The following is a 15,523-nucleotide window of genomic DNA, read 5'->3' on the forward strand; positions in this document are numbered from 1 at the left end:
GATTTTTCTCACCACCACTACCTTGGATTCCCCTCAGGACCTGTTTACCCTGTTCTACTTAGCTAAATCTAACCCCAGTCTCGACATCTGTTTTTTCTGCAACTCATCCGAGCTTCCCCGGATCTGCACTCCATATCTCTCTGTGTAACAACACATATTTTGGTCCATTCATCCCTGTCTCCTCATCTGAGTCTGCTCTTGGGTTCCCCTGTGTCACTCCGCTTAACACTAATCTGCTCTGCTCAGGGCTGTGTGTATCTATGTTTAATTATGGGATGTACATACTGTACATAGGATATTAATTTGATCACTTTTTTGTTGCTGAAAATGTTCTTTCACTTCAGGAAATGCAGATGAGCTTTGTGATTAACATAAATTGACATACAATCCACACTAACACACGATTATATTAACCTTTGCGCTTTTCATGTAATCTACTTTTGGCCAGCGAATAGCCTAACCACCATTCAAGCAACATTATGAACTAAACACTCAAAACCTGTTGCCGCAGGATTCTTTTTCTGCTAAAATATAGGTCAAATTAAGATGGTTCATTGTACAGTATTCCATGATTCATTAATTTCCACCATTTTACCCCAGGTCACTTGGGGCACCCAGACTTAACGAGCGCCATTGCGCCCTTCAAACCTGTATTCCTATTGCACAGTGATCTCTTTTCCATAGTTCTGCAGAGGTCAGCCCTATCAGATATTTTTCATACATGAACAGCAAAGGGATAAGCCAACTCTTGAATCTTTCAATAATGGAATTTCGAAGGGACTATGAGGGAGAACCAGTGAGGAAAGGCCGCTAGGTTGCATTCTGATCAGTGTGCTGTGTATTCTTCAAATTATTATATTGTCATGGATCATCTCCATTCCCTGCACTAAACCACTCAACAGCAACAACAAAGACACGCAGCAACAATTCGTTCAGCTGAGCCTCTAAACACAGTCATGCATTATGCAGTATTTTGACTTCCAGGATCTGTTTTCAAAGGGAAGTGTTTTACTTGGTGGAAGATGACCTTGGAATTTCCATCAGTGATCATGGAATCAAGTGAAACATCTGAGATACCATTTTCAACAATTGCATGTGTAGGCCTATACAAAATTGTGAACAGGTTGTAGTAAAGAGCTAATTGACCTTGAGGCATTTTGCTATGTGTTTTCAGAAAGTAGAAAGCTCTTAACTACATAACCAATAGCACTGTATCCAATTCACATCATTTCTCAAAACCCACATTGTATCTATGTAAATCACGAGTATAATATCTTAATCTATTAATGTCAGTATGTTTTGGGGAAGCATATCCTACATTCCCTAAAATATCATACACATAGCTTCGATCCAGTCCAATGAGCTGTCAACTTCAGAGCCTGCTCCATTGTATCAACAATCACCCTGCTTTACTCAGAATCAATTCAGCACCATGCACAGCTCAGGATGCCCCTTTAAGAAATTCATCACCATGGGCAGGGCAGAGATCCCTCCTCTCCAGTCAAGCTCAATTCAGCACCAAGGACAGCTCAAGGTGCCCTTTTAAGAAATTCAGCTCTCAGTCACAATTGAATGTAATATCATTCCATTCTCTCAATAGCCTATCCTCAGGCAATGGCAGTTCAGTATTGATTTTGTTCATGACCACCATTTCCCTCATTTATCTGTCACTCATCAATGCCAAAGCTACTTCACCCCCCCCCCCCCCCCCCACACACACTATATATATCACTACAAATTGTGTATCCAGTATTATGACAGTATTTCAGTATTAGTTGACAGTATTACAGTATGACAGTATTACAGTATCACAGTATCACAGTATTAGTTGACAATATGACAGTATTACAGTGTGGCGACCATAAACAGGACAGTGTGTTGAGCAAAGTAGCTTTGTTAGGTTGTAGGCTACTTCTGTACCTATTCGAGCATCACCGCAAACCTCATGATATCACCATTGGATCATCATGTCCCCTGTATGAGTGCTGCTATAAACACTCATTAGACAGATGTTGTTGCCAAAGGGGACTTTGGTATCTGGGGTAAAATTGTTTGGATTTTGTTACTTTTATTTCACCAGAGCAGCTGTGTGGTTGAGAGATGAGACTGAAAACTGTACAGTCATTCCACCTGAGGTTTTAAACCTTGCAGTTTCCTTTTCCGGTGTGTTTCATTTGAACATCAAACTCTCCCAATTTGGAGTTTTTGTGTTAAATGTCCCCAGGCAATGGGCTGGGCAGTGATGTGCAAATTAACTGTGGGAAACTGTCAGGGAAACCAGAGTGATATCAGATTTTTTTTTATGACAAAATTAATACTAAGATTTTAGAAATAGCGTATTTATAGCTTAATGATACATCTGCTTATACAAAAGTAATTACGGAACCTAGGACTAATTTCTGGTATGGTTAATTAAATCAATAAATTAAATTAAGAATGTGACTTCATGAAGTGTTGCCATAATCCAAGACTTATATAAGCCATGTCTATGAAACCAAATCATCAGCTTGATATGAAGGTCAACTCGATCCAAGTACAGGCTTAATCCGGATCTGTGGATCTGACCCTTCATTGGCACCCCTCACATCTGATGAGTCAAAAGTACTGGAACATTTGACCTAAGGCTCTAGTCTAATTTGCCACTATCGGTGTCTTTCTTCACACTGTGAGCCTACTGCAGTGAGTCATTCTTCCCCTTGTTTATTCAATTGCACATCTAGACCTTCAATGAGCCCTGCCTAGTTTTACCCACATTTTGTGCCTTTTTCTAGATCAAAGAACAATTGAGGAAGAAAGGTGCATATTTGTTCTCTCATAAGTTGCGTAGACAGCTGGTTTGCTTGCGTAGCCAAAGCTGAACATCATTCATTTGGAGCTGTGATCGGTATAATTGGTGCCCAAACTGCTAGTTCCTGATTTTTCTCCCTTTTTTCTTCCTCACTTCCACATCTTTTATCTTTTCACTATGTGTGCTTTGCCCACAACATTTTCCTCATGTTTTGTTCTCTGTCACTCTCTCATTCCTACATTTCTACTACAAACAAAGCGGAGGCTTTAGCTAAGTGTAGCAGATCCTTTTCCCCCCTCACATCAACATGCACCCTGGCATCGCCTGGCACTGCCAGAGGCTTAAGAACACTCAAACTGGCATGCGTCAGGCGTGGTGCTTCATCGCCATCACTTGGCTAAGACCCCCTATGAGAACACCTCGCTGACAAACACCGTTGAACACGGAAAGGAAGAGCCACACTACAAAACCATCTCAATAAATCAAAGATCATCTGCCCTACAGACCAACACGAAACCGCTTTATTCAACTTGAATGTGTAACACAAACCAACCTTTAACATTGGACCATGGTATAATAATGTAATACATATGACACGCCCTAATCTGTTTCACCTGTCCTGTGATTGTCTCCACCCCCTCCAGGTGTCGCTTATTTTCCCCAGTGTATTTATCCCCGTGTTTCCTGTCTCTCTGTGCCAGTTCGTCTTGTATGTTTAGTCAAGTCAACCAGCGTGTTTTTCCCGTACTCCTTTTGCTGTTCTCTTTTTGATAGTCCTCCCTGTTTTGACCCCTGCCTGACTTTGGACTACTTTCCCTCCTGCCTGATCTTCCTGCCTGCCCTGACCTTGATTCTGCCTGCCCTTCGGTACCTTTTTAGACTTTGAACTGGTTTTGACCCTTTTGCCTGTCCACGACCATTCTCTTGCCTTCCCCTATTGAATTAATACATATTGTAAGACTCCAACCATCTGCCTCCTGTGTCTGCATCTGGGTCTCGCCTTGTGTCATGATAACATACACATTTGAGAGGAGACATATCACAAACTGTTTGCTTAATACAGGATAACATTGGTCATTCTATGGAGATGCTTGTGTAACACCTGCCGACTAAGGTTACCTAAAATGTCTCAACTACTAGACTACGGCAATTCCTGTTTAATGAGGGGGAACACCTCAGTTACAGGTTTGAAACCAAATGGCAATCTTTTTTTCAAGCCATTTCCACATCAATCCATACATACCCAGATGGGTTAACTACTCAGACTATAGTAAATACCTAGTACTTCAAATCATGTACTGTCACTTTAAGAGCATTCAATTATGTTGCATATCCTAATCATGACAAATCTACTTGGGGAAGCCATCAGCGCGAGCATGGGGAGTGGCACTTGGAGCAAGAACTACAGAAGGGGGGATGCCTGTATGAGCTAGCTCCAACTAGAGCTGCGCAGTTCAGACCTTTGAAGTTTGGACCAAGAACTTGCATCTTGTACTCCAGCTCCCTGCACTGCCCAAACAGATGGCGCTTGACCCCAAACACAGGTGCACCACATGGGGCATGAGGGCATGAATGGCATTGAAAGAGACCATTTAGGGCACGTGTCAAACTGATTCCACAGAGGGCCTAGTGTCTGTGGGTTTTCGCTGTTTCCTTGAACTTGGTTGAATTAAGGTCCCTGATTAGTAAGGAACTCCCCTCACCTGGCTGTCTAGGTTTGAATTGAAATGAAAAACCAGATGACACTAGGCCCTCCATGGAATGAGTTTTACACTCCTGGTTTCGGGATGCTTCAATCATAGGAAAAGTAATGAAATACCAATTTTGTTGTTTTGACAAGTGAGAATGCTGAGAATGTGCCAAAGCCAAGCAACTATCTTGCACCACTCCAATAACGTTGTGGAAGGTAGAATGCAAAATAACCATAGGAGAACCACGCTCTCAGCGAGCTCTAAGAAACATATAGTTCTCAGAACTTTGTGCTAGCTGGGAAAGGGAAATCCCCACAAGAATAGTAAATGGGGAAAGAAATTGACCAACTGGGGACATTTTGTTAGTCCCCACAAGGTAAAATGCTACTTCTAGGGGATTTGTGATTACGGTAGAATTAGTGTTAGAATTAGATTTAGGGTTAGGAGTTAGGGTTAAGGTTAGGTTTTGGGGTTAAGGTAAGGGAAATATGATTTTGAATGGTTATAAATTGTGTCCCCACAAGGTATGTTAAACAAGACTGTGTGTGTGTGTGTGTGTGTAAGTGCTCGTGTGGTTGTGTGCACACCAGCACACCAAATTGGATCTGTGAAAGTTCCCAGAACATTTGCGAGGTTAATCTGTCCAGTTGTGATGACATTCTTACAATGTTTGTATCAGGGTGAACAAAACATTCCCTCAATGTTCTTAGAATGTTATTTGTACACTATTCAGTGCCTGTCACGCTCTTTCAAAATCGAACCCAGAAGCAGACCAAGAGTAGGAAGAAGGTGAGTATTTATTTACAAGTGAATGTGAATGGGTAGATATATCCAGATGGCTTAGCAGGCAGCGGTGGTGAGTTGATGGGAGTAAATAGGTGGATCCAATGGGGTAGCGGAATCCTCCGACAACCAGGCAGGAATGGGGTAAATGATCCGGGTGAGTAACTGAAGACAGAACAAACTGAGATAAGTTTAAGGCAAGCAATATGTAAAAAACAACAAAACAAATTCTATCCAACTTGAGGCTGATACTATGGCACAACATACTGTTCATGGCTAACGATCCGGCAGGGAATGGATGTCAGGTCCGGGCTTATGAAGAGGAGAGATGATGATGATCAGGACCAGGTGTGCAGATAGCTGATGGGATACAGGTGCGGGTAATCAGAACTCCCAACTGGCTACATTGCCCGGCAACCAGACAGGGTGCGTTCCAGGACGCCGGAAAAAACACTGCAGGACAGAACACAGGCAAAAAACAGACTTAGGAAACGGGATTCGTGACAGTGCCTTTGGAAAGTATCCAGACACCTTGACCATTTCCACATTTTGTTACATTACAGCCTTATTCTCTTCCTCATCCCTCTTCACACAATACCCCACAAAGTTAAACAGGTTTCTGAATTAAAAAATGGAAATATGACATTTACATAAGTATTCAGACCCTTTACTTTCAGACTCAGTACTTTGTTGAAGCACCTATGGCAGCGATTGCAGCATCAAGTCTTCTTGGGTATGACTCTACAAGCTTGGCACACATGTATTCAGGGATTTTCTCCCATTCTTTTCTGCAGATCCTCTCAAGCTCTGTCAGGTTGGATGGGGAGTGTTTCTGCACAGCTATTTTCATGTCTCTCCAGAGATGTTGAAGGTGAACCTTCGGTCCAGTCTGAGGTTCTGAATGCTCTGGAGCAGGTTTTCATCAAGAATCTCTGTACTTTGCTCCTTTCATCTTTGCCTCAATCATGACTAGTCACCCTGCCACTGAAAAACATCCCCACAGCATCATGCTGCCACCACCATGCTTCACCGTAGGGATGGTGCCAGGTTTCCCCCAGACGTGATGCTTGGCATTCAGGCCAAAGAGTTCAATCTTGTTTCTCATGGTCTTAGTCCTTAGGTGCCTTTTGGCAAACTCCAAGCGGGCTGTCATGTGCCTTTTACTGAGGAGTGGCTCCGTCTGTTCACTCTACCATAAATGCCTGATTGGTGGAGTGGTGCAGAGATGGTTGTCCTTCTGGAAGGGTCTCCCATCTCCACAGAAGAACTCTAGAGCTCTCTCAGGGTGACCATCAGGTTCTTGGTCACCTCCCTGACCAAGGCCCTAGGAAGGGTGCATCACGTAGTGCCAGGCTTTTCTTTCTCACTATACTTGACTTGAGTGAGTTAAGTCACTGGAAGGCCCTTTCCTGTTTCAGCATGACAATGCCCTCGCTCACCAAGCAAGGTCCATACAGAAATGGCTTTTCGAGATTGGTGTAGAAGAACACCTTTGGGATGAATTGGAACGCAGCCTGCGATCCAGGCCTAAGTGCCCGAACTCAATAATGCTCTTGTGACTGAATAGAAGCAAGTCTCAGCAACGATGTTCCATCTAGTGGAAAGCCGTCCTAGAGGAGTGGAGGATGTTATAGCAGCAAAGAGGGGACCAACTCTATACCCATGATTTTGGAATGAGATGTTTGATGAGAAGGTGTCCACATACTTTTGGTCATGTAGTGTATGTTCCCAGAACGATAATGGTCTCACCTTCGAATCCCTGAGCCGACTAAGTGAAAAATCTGTTGAGGACATTAGTTGTATTTAATTACAATATTTAATTATTAGAGATATACAAATGTTGTCTACGTCATGTCCGCAATGGTCATGTGAAGTGAAATGTGTATATTTTGGGATGTGAAAACTCAGTGCGTTTGACCTGACGAAGATCCGTAGTTGCAAGCGGGGATTGAATTTTTAAATTGTTTTCCCTGGAATTAATCCACTGTGCCACTGGAATGGGACTAACACAAAAGTAAAGCTTTTTACACCTTCATCCTGACTTCCAGGTTGTAGTCTTTGTCTTTGCAAAATAGAGTGTAACTAAATCTAGAAAAATAAGCATCCTCTATTATTTGGGTGTCGTTATCAATACACATAATTGGGTGTTAAGTCTATACAGGATCTTCATTTGACCACCCTGTTGCAGGAGAAATGTTGCTGCACCGCAGGAAATTCAAACTTGTCGTCGATTCAAGGTGTATTTAAAGTTTAATTACCACTTTGTAACGGGAGTTGTCGTCTGAAGAAGAGGAATCGGACCAAAGCGCAGCATGGTAAGTGTTCTTGCTTTTTTATTGTACTGAACACTATAACAAAATAACAAAGAGAATAAACTAAACCGAAACAATCCTGTCAGGTGCAGAAATAACTGAACAGAAAATAACTACCCACAAACACGTGTGGGAAAAGCTACCTAAGTATGGTTCCAAATCAGAGACAACGATAGACAGCTGTCCCTGATTGAGAACCATACCCTGCCAAAGCAAAAAAATACAAAAACATAGAAAAAAGAACATAGAATGCCCACCCAAATCACACCCTGACCAAACCAAAATAGAGACATAAAAGTTCCCAGAGGTCAGGGCGTGACACACTTTAAAATTTCAGACTTGATTTGCCATTACGAAAAATGTATCAACCCATATAACAATGTTCATGGCTCGCTAGCTAATGTCACATGCATGATCTGTTTAGTAATGTTATTTGAATGAGAAATCCATTTGCATGACTAGTTATAGCCTAATGTTAACTAGCTAACATTGAACTTAGTTTGTTAGCTTTAGCTACCTGCAGATTCATACTAGAGCTATAACAATGTTTGTATTGGTAGTAGTATGAGTTGGGATTATGCCTGTTAATTATTTAGCTACATGTCTAAACAAAAGACTCCACTTCGGCCAGATTCTTACATGACTCATCAAAATATCCAGATGTGTCTGGGGGTGATTACAGCCATCTATTGTATTTAATGAACATGTGTACATGTCTAGACAACAGTCACCCATCAATAGTCATCCAATTAGCTAGATGTGGCTGGGTATGGTTATAGCATTTCCTTCACATGACCCATCAATTTAGACAAGTGTGTCGATTAAGCATCATCTAATAACGATAAAATATTTCTAAAATATTTTTATCTGGACACTTTATGTTTTTGATATTGCTACTATGCAAGTAACCACTTCACTGGACTGTTTGCACCTTCTGTATCCTGTGCATGTGACAAATAAACATATATTTTATTTGATATAGCATGTGTTTACCATGTGGCCTCACATGTGAATCCTTAAAGAGATGGACGGGGCTCAGGCTTAAGAGGGTGTGAATGATGCTGAATGGGTATAGACAAAGAAGAGCTATCCAGTAGGTGTACCAAAACATTCAAGCAGTGGAGGCTCCTCAGAGGAGGGAGGGGAGGACCATCCTCCTCAGTGAATTTCATAAAAATACATTTTAAAGAATTGAAAAAGTTATCCTTTTTAGATAAAACTATTGTAAATATATGTCATGTCACCAAATAATTTATTAAAACACACTGTTTTGCAATGAAGGTCTACAGTAGCTTCAACAGCCCTCTGTAGGGTAGCACCATGGTGCAGCCAGAGGACAGCTAGCTTGCATCCTCCTCTTGGTACTTTGACTTCAATACAAAACCTAGGAAGCTTATTGTTCTCACCCCCTTCCATAGACTTAAACAATAATTATGACAACCTCCGGGGGGACGTCCTCCAACCTATCAGAGCTCTTGCAGCATGAACTGACAGGTTGTCCACCCAATCAAAGGATCAGGGAATGAATCTAGTACTGAAATCATAAGCTACAGCTAGCTATCTAGGACTGCATATGGTGAGTAGTTGACTCAAAGAGAGAGAAAGACAATAGTTGAACAGTTTTCAACAAATTAATTTCTTAAAAAATGAAGGAGAAGCAAGAGAGTGAGAGATTGTAATTTTTTTTCACTTTCAGTTTCACCTCCTTAGCTAACAAATGCAGTTAGCTAGTTTAGTTACTCAAACACCTGCCTCAAACAGAGGGATGCTATGTTAGCTAGCTGGCCATGACTATTCAACACAACACCGGAACTCTTCCAAGTCAAGGTAAGCTTTTGGTTCTATTAATTTGTTGCCACCTGGGTCTGCCAGTGTAACTGCTTACTGACTATACACTGCAATGTTACTGCATGATTGTAGCGGGTTTACTAACGCATTAGGTCTATTAGGTATGTTGACTAGGACGTTACTAATATGGGGACAACAATGTAGGCCGTGTGTAGCGGTTATAACATGGTTTGGCTTGGAAAGGTTTTTTCGCCTGGTCACATATAGCTGATGTGTTGTTCATTGAAGTCCACAAACAAAGGGAAAAGGTGAGAGGAGGAGATGCATAGAGGCTAGAATGAATACAACGTGGCTGCTATGATCAGGGATGTATTCATTCCACCGATTCTGTTGAAAAACGTTTGTTAAACAGATGCAAACAAAACAGGGATAAAAATACCAGAATTTGTCCAATAGAAACTCTTGTTTGAAACTGTTGGACTAGTTATTACACCCTAGATACGCTAGATGCAGGCAAGAGTGTGAAAGGCGTTATTGAATGTGTCTGTCATCTCAAAATGTTCTCTCGACCTGTGTGCACCTACATTGTAAACTTTCATTAGGCTAGGTTGTAGCAACCTCATGATGGGTATAGGGAAAATTTGAGTATCATGTAGTAGCCTAAACCTTTTGATGTTACATTGAACCGGGTGAATGGAATATGAATGACAGTCATCCAACATGCTGCAATAGAAATAAGGCCATGCTCATGAAAAAATAATCATCCTCCCTCACCATAAATGGTACTGAACACCACTGCATTCCAGGGCCTTTTTCTCAAAAGTGGGGTTACAAGTTAATTAATCAACTTTCAAAGCAGAATGACTTTCCCATTGTTCCTCAACTGCAATGTATGAAATATCATTTTCTAGCTTTGAGTCTCTACTTTTATCTAATGTAAAAAAACAACAACACATTTAGCTATATAAGACCTAATTAAAGTGGTCGTTCACGTTTCAATTTAATGCAGAGGAGAGCTCTTAATCCAGCATCACACAGATATGAGCTGGCGAAGGGCAGCCTTCCGTGAATTTTATGGTGCTTTCAAGACAACTGGGAACTCTGAAAAATACGAGCTCAAATCTTGACCAGTGATATTTCGGTTGGAATGGGGGAGCTCCCAAAAGAAGCCCTAGTTCTCAAATTGGAATTCCGAGTTGGATGAACATTCAAAAAGATTTTTCCCTTTCGGAGCTCGTTTCTTTCCGATTTGCCAGTTGTTTTGAACACACTGAAGTCGTGTGTCTGCGATTTCCGAGTTCCCAGTTGCTTTTAACGCGGCATTAATGCTCAGAGGGAGGCGGCAGGGTATTCGCTTTGTCAGGAACCAAACATCCTCTGTAGTGACCCATGAATGTATTGTCTGCAACATTCAGTCACATGACAACTCGATCAGCTGTTCGATTTCACTTAGCAGAATGTTACCTGAGCCAGGATCAGATGGATTGGGAAGTAGGTCTTATCCCAAAGTTCTCTTCCAAGCATTGGAGGTGAGCAGTCATCATTTGTGTGAGGAGTCATCACTGGTGCTGTTTTCTGTTATTTTCTTTTCATTACACAGAAAGTCAACCAAGTCTGTTTTACAGACTCTCTCAATGCGGAAATTCTTTCCAACACTCCCCCTCGATAACCAAGCCTTGATGTGAAATAGAACATTGTCATGCTCTGATCCCATTTCTCCACATAGTTTTACGAACAAGCATGCGCAAAGTTGATGTGGTTTGATGTAGTTTACATCAAACTACATTTGTGCTCAGTTGCTTTCTGTGTTATCACACAATGCATCCATATGGCAGAGGGAGTCACTTTCATAACTTGAGTGCAGAGACCTTCCTGCCGTCCCGTGACAGATAGAGCTGCATCTGTGCAAAAGCCCACCATTCGATCCTACCTTGAGTTTGTTTTTCGTCAATATAACCACGCAGCACACTGAACTTCCCATATGCTGTTTCATGCTCGGACAGACCAATATGTCCTTGTGAATAGCACTCCCCAATGCATTTAGCGAACAAAAGTAAATGCATGGGCATCTCAGCTCTCACAGCTAACATCCATTTGGAAAGCATCATTTGGGATGTTTTTTGAGTCGTTCCGTTAGTTTCCTCTTGATTGCGAGCAATAGCATACATTCTTCGTTTAACAGTGTTAACTGATAAAGGGAATGGTGTGAATTTCTGTGCCTCTGCCTCAACACAGATTTGTTTTCACCATGTCAATTGCAGCCAGTAATAACAGCCAGTAATATCAAAGTCTCTGCAATAGTGTGTTTTTTCATAGTATAGTGGGCCTAGCCATTCACCGTGGGAATGATTGGAGTGCTACGGTCAAGTGCGCCTTTTCCCATGATCTAAGGGCACTTTCTGGTTTAATTTGATCTTTTAGACTTGAATAATATGTATTTAGATTTTTAATGTGAACCACATTACAATGATTTTGAGGTACACAGACAATATAATATACAGTACCCGTCAAAAGTTTGGAGGTTTTTTCATTATTTTGACTATTTTCTACATTGAAGAATAAAGGTGAAGACATCAACACTATGAAATAACATATGTAGTCACCAACAAAGTGTTAAACAAATCATATATTTTAAATTTGAGATTGTTCAAAGTATACACCCTTTGTCTTGATGACAGCTTTGCACACTTTTGCCATTCTCTCAACCAGTTTAATGAGGTAGTTACCTGGAATGCATTTCAATTAACAGGTGCGCCTTGTTAAAAGTGAAGTTGTGGAATTTATTTCCTTCTTAATGCGTTTGAGCCAATCAGTTGTGTTGAGACAAGGTAGGGGTGGTATACAAAAGATTTGGTAAAAGACCAAGTCCAAATTTTGGAAAGAACAGCTCAAATAAGGAAAGAGAAACAACAGTCCATTATTACTTTAAGACATGAAGGTCATTCAATTTGGAAAATGTCAAGAACTTTCTTCAAGTGCAGTCGCAAAAATCATCATCATCAAGCACTATGATAAAACTGTCACTCATGAGGACTGCCACAGGAAAGGCAGACCCAGAGTTACCTCAGCTGCACAGGATACGTTCATTAGAGTTACCAACCTCAGACATTGCAGTGTGGAGTGCAATAAAGATTGCATCATATTTTGATCTGTTGGGGCAGTATGGAAATTGGAGTGGGTCTAGAGTTTCTGGGGTAATGGTGTTGATGTGAGCCATTACCAGATTTTCAAAGCACTTCATGGCTACAGACGTGAGTGCTACGGATCGGTAGTCATTTAGGCATGTTACCTGGGTGTTCTTGGGCACAGGGACTATGGTGGTCTGCTTGAAACATGTTGTTAAAACATACTCGGTCAGGGACAGGTTGAAAATGTCAATGAAGACACTTGCCAGTTGGTCAGTGCATGTTCGAGGAACACATCCTGGTAGTCCGTCTGGCCCTGCGGCCTTGTGAATGTTGACCTGTTTAAAGGTCTTACTCACATTGGCTACGGAAAGCAGTCGTCCAGAACAGCTGTCGTCACACAGTCGTCCAGAACAGCTGATGCTCTCGTGCATGATTCAGTGTTGCTTGCCTCGAAGCGAGCATAGAAGTTATTTAGCTCATCTGGTAGGCTCATGTCACTGGGCAGCTCTCGGCTGTGCTTTCCTTTGTAGTCCGTAAATGTTTGCAAGCCCTGCCACATCCAACGAGCATCAGAGCTGGTGTAGTACAATTCAATATTAGTCCTGTATTGATGCTTTGCCTGTTGGACGGTTCGTCGGAGGGCATAGCGGGATTTCTTATAAGCGTCCGGGTTAGTCCCGCTCCTTGAAAACGGCGGTTCTAACCTTTAGTTTAGTGCAGATGTTGCCTGTAATCCATGGCTTCTGGATGGGGCATGTCACTGTGGGGACGACGTCATCGATGCACTTATTCATGAAGCCAGTGACAGATGTGGTGTACTCCTCAATGCCATCAGAAGAATCCCCCTTTGGCCAGAGTGCATAAACAACCTAGGTGACAAAATCCAAATTTAGACCAGGAAACGTGAGGTGAGAGCTACATTTAAATGGTTGAAACTCTGAACCTCAACACAAGGTGATGAAATAACCTCACCTTCCTTTAGACCAGAGAGACAGAGAGCTGCAGCTCATGTCCATCTTGGTCCGTCTCCTGAATGCCAACACGGGGAGGAAGAGGAGAAGAAAACTTCCCTCTCAGACAATCACAGGTAGAGCTAAGTAGCTGTTCTGAGGAAACATAACATATTCCTTCACACATCAATAATCTGTGAAAATAATCCAAACAGACATTGTCACACAAGGTCAAGCATACAGAAAAATCACCTTACTCTCAGCAAACAATGGTCTCTTGTTCTCTCACATTCTTAGAAGACTGCAGGGGGATGTGGATTAGGTTGTATAAGGTCTTGTGTTATTGATGCAGAAAAAATATTGGTCCCAAATAGTGCCTCTGGGGACAACATTAACAAACACACAAAAAATGAATTCAACTGATACACAGTATTGTTAAAGGTCGATTGCAGCGTTTTTTAATCTCAAAATCAAATCATTTCTGGGTAACACTTAGGTACCTTACTGTGATTGCTTTCAATTAAAATGGTCAAAATAAACTGAAATGGATTCTTAGCAAAGAGTAATTTCTCAGGCAGGAATTTAGCAAGGACTGTCTGGGAGTAGTCTATGTGTGGAGGAGAAAACAGAAAATGACCTGTTATTGGCAGAGAGGTTTGGAACTCGTATTGGTCCATTAACTAATTTATCACATGGTATTATCACCATGGAAGGCCAAAACTCCATCCCACCAAAACAGGCTGAAACTAATCAGATGGTATTTTTAACCAGCTCCCATCAAAACAAGCCTAAACTAAAAGGGCATTATCATAATTTTTTACAGTATTATTCCAACCTTATAGAGTGGAAATATACTGTATATAAAACACAGGAAAATCTTGTTTTTGACTGCACTGGGCCTCAGCAGAGAAATAGCAAGTGATACGCATATCGTATGTATACTTTATTCCCCATGCACTCACGCACAGGTATATACAACTGTACTGTATTTATCCCTCTTGGGTAATATGTATAGTACATCTGCGTGAATATTAGACAAACATACAGTAAACATCAGAGTCCATTTGAGATCAGTCATACATTTGCCACATACTGCACAGCATGAAAAATTCACATTTACTAAAATATCTTTAGTCAAGAAAAGTAAACTCTCTCTGCACAGCATGTGTTTTTGCACAGTATCCTTCCTGGATCTTTGCCCTAAACACAGTAGCTACAGTGTTGTTTCCAGTGTCCACCACTCCTCTCTCTTGGGGTGCTGTCGTTTGGGTTTCAGGATCCTCCTAATAGATCAGGTAACAGGGACGTACACCATGTCTGAAGCAGGTCTGCCAGATCACGCAGTAACGTGAGGAACCACAAAACCCTGTCAAGCGAGTGAGCCCCAGTGAGTCTATCTCTCAGAACAAACTCTGCCTCAAGGCACATTAGCTGTTTTTCTGCTGTGCTACCGAGAGTAAACTTGCCCTTTTAAAGGATATCGCTAAAGCAAGTGAAATCCTCCCCTCCCCAGTTTCGGGTTTGAGTAACGGCTTGTATCTGAAGATGGTGACAGTTTGTGAATCATCTCCCTTCACATGCAGAGATAAACCACATGACGAACATCTCATTCCAAAATCATGGGCTTTAATATGGGGTTGGTTCCCACTAAGCTGCTATAACAGCCTCCGCTCTTCTGGTGATCAATAAGACATTTCTTAAACTGACAAAGTGTAGGAAGATTGACGGTGGGCAGTGGAGTGTTCCTCTGCCCCTATTACAAGTATAGCTGGTACAATAAAAACTGAACTTGTTTTTTTGAATGTAGATTTGAAATGACATGGAAACAATGTTGATTCAAGCAGTTTTTGCTTAGTGAGAGTTGAAGTTCAGACAATGTGACACTGCATAATTTCTCTCTGTGCATCCCAATTGTTTAGGCTTCTGTGATGTTATATGTTGATCATGGCATATATGCCTAGCTCTTTAGTGAGCCTTTAATTACAGTATGTTTCTGTTGCTCAAAGTGAAGGCTAAACAGTATCAGTCTAATTTGGAGCCCATTGTGGGAGATAGCCGGTGTGATTACATTTACATTTAAGTC

Source organism: Oncorhynchus gorbuscha, linkage group LG06 (assembly GCF_021184085.1).
Source record: "Oncorhynchus gorbuscha isolate QuinsamMale2020 ecotype Even-year linkage group LG06, OgorEven_v1.0, whole genome shotgun sequence".
NCBI lineage: Eukaryota > Metazoa > Chordata > Actinopteri > Salmoniformes > Salmonidae > Oncorhynchus > Oncorhynchus gorbuscha.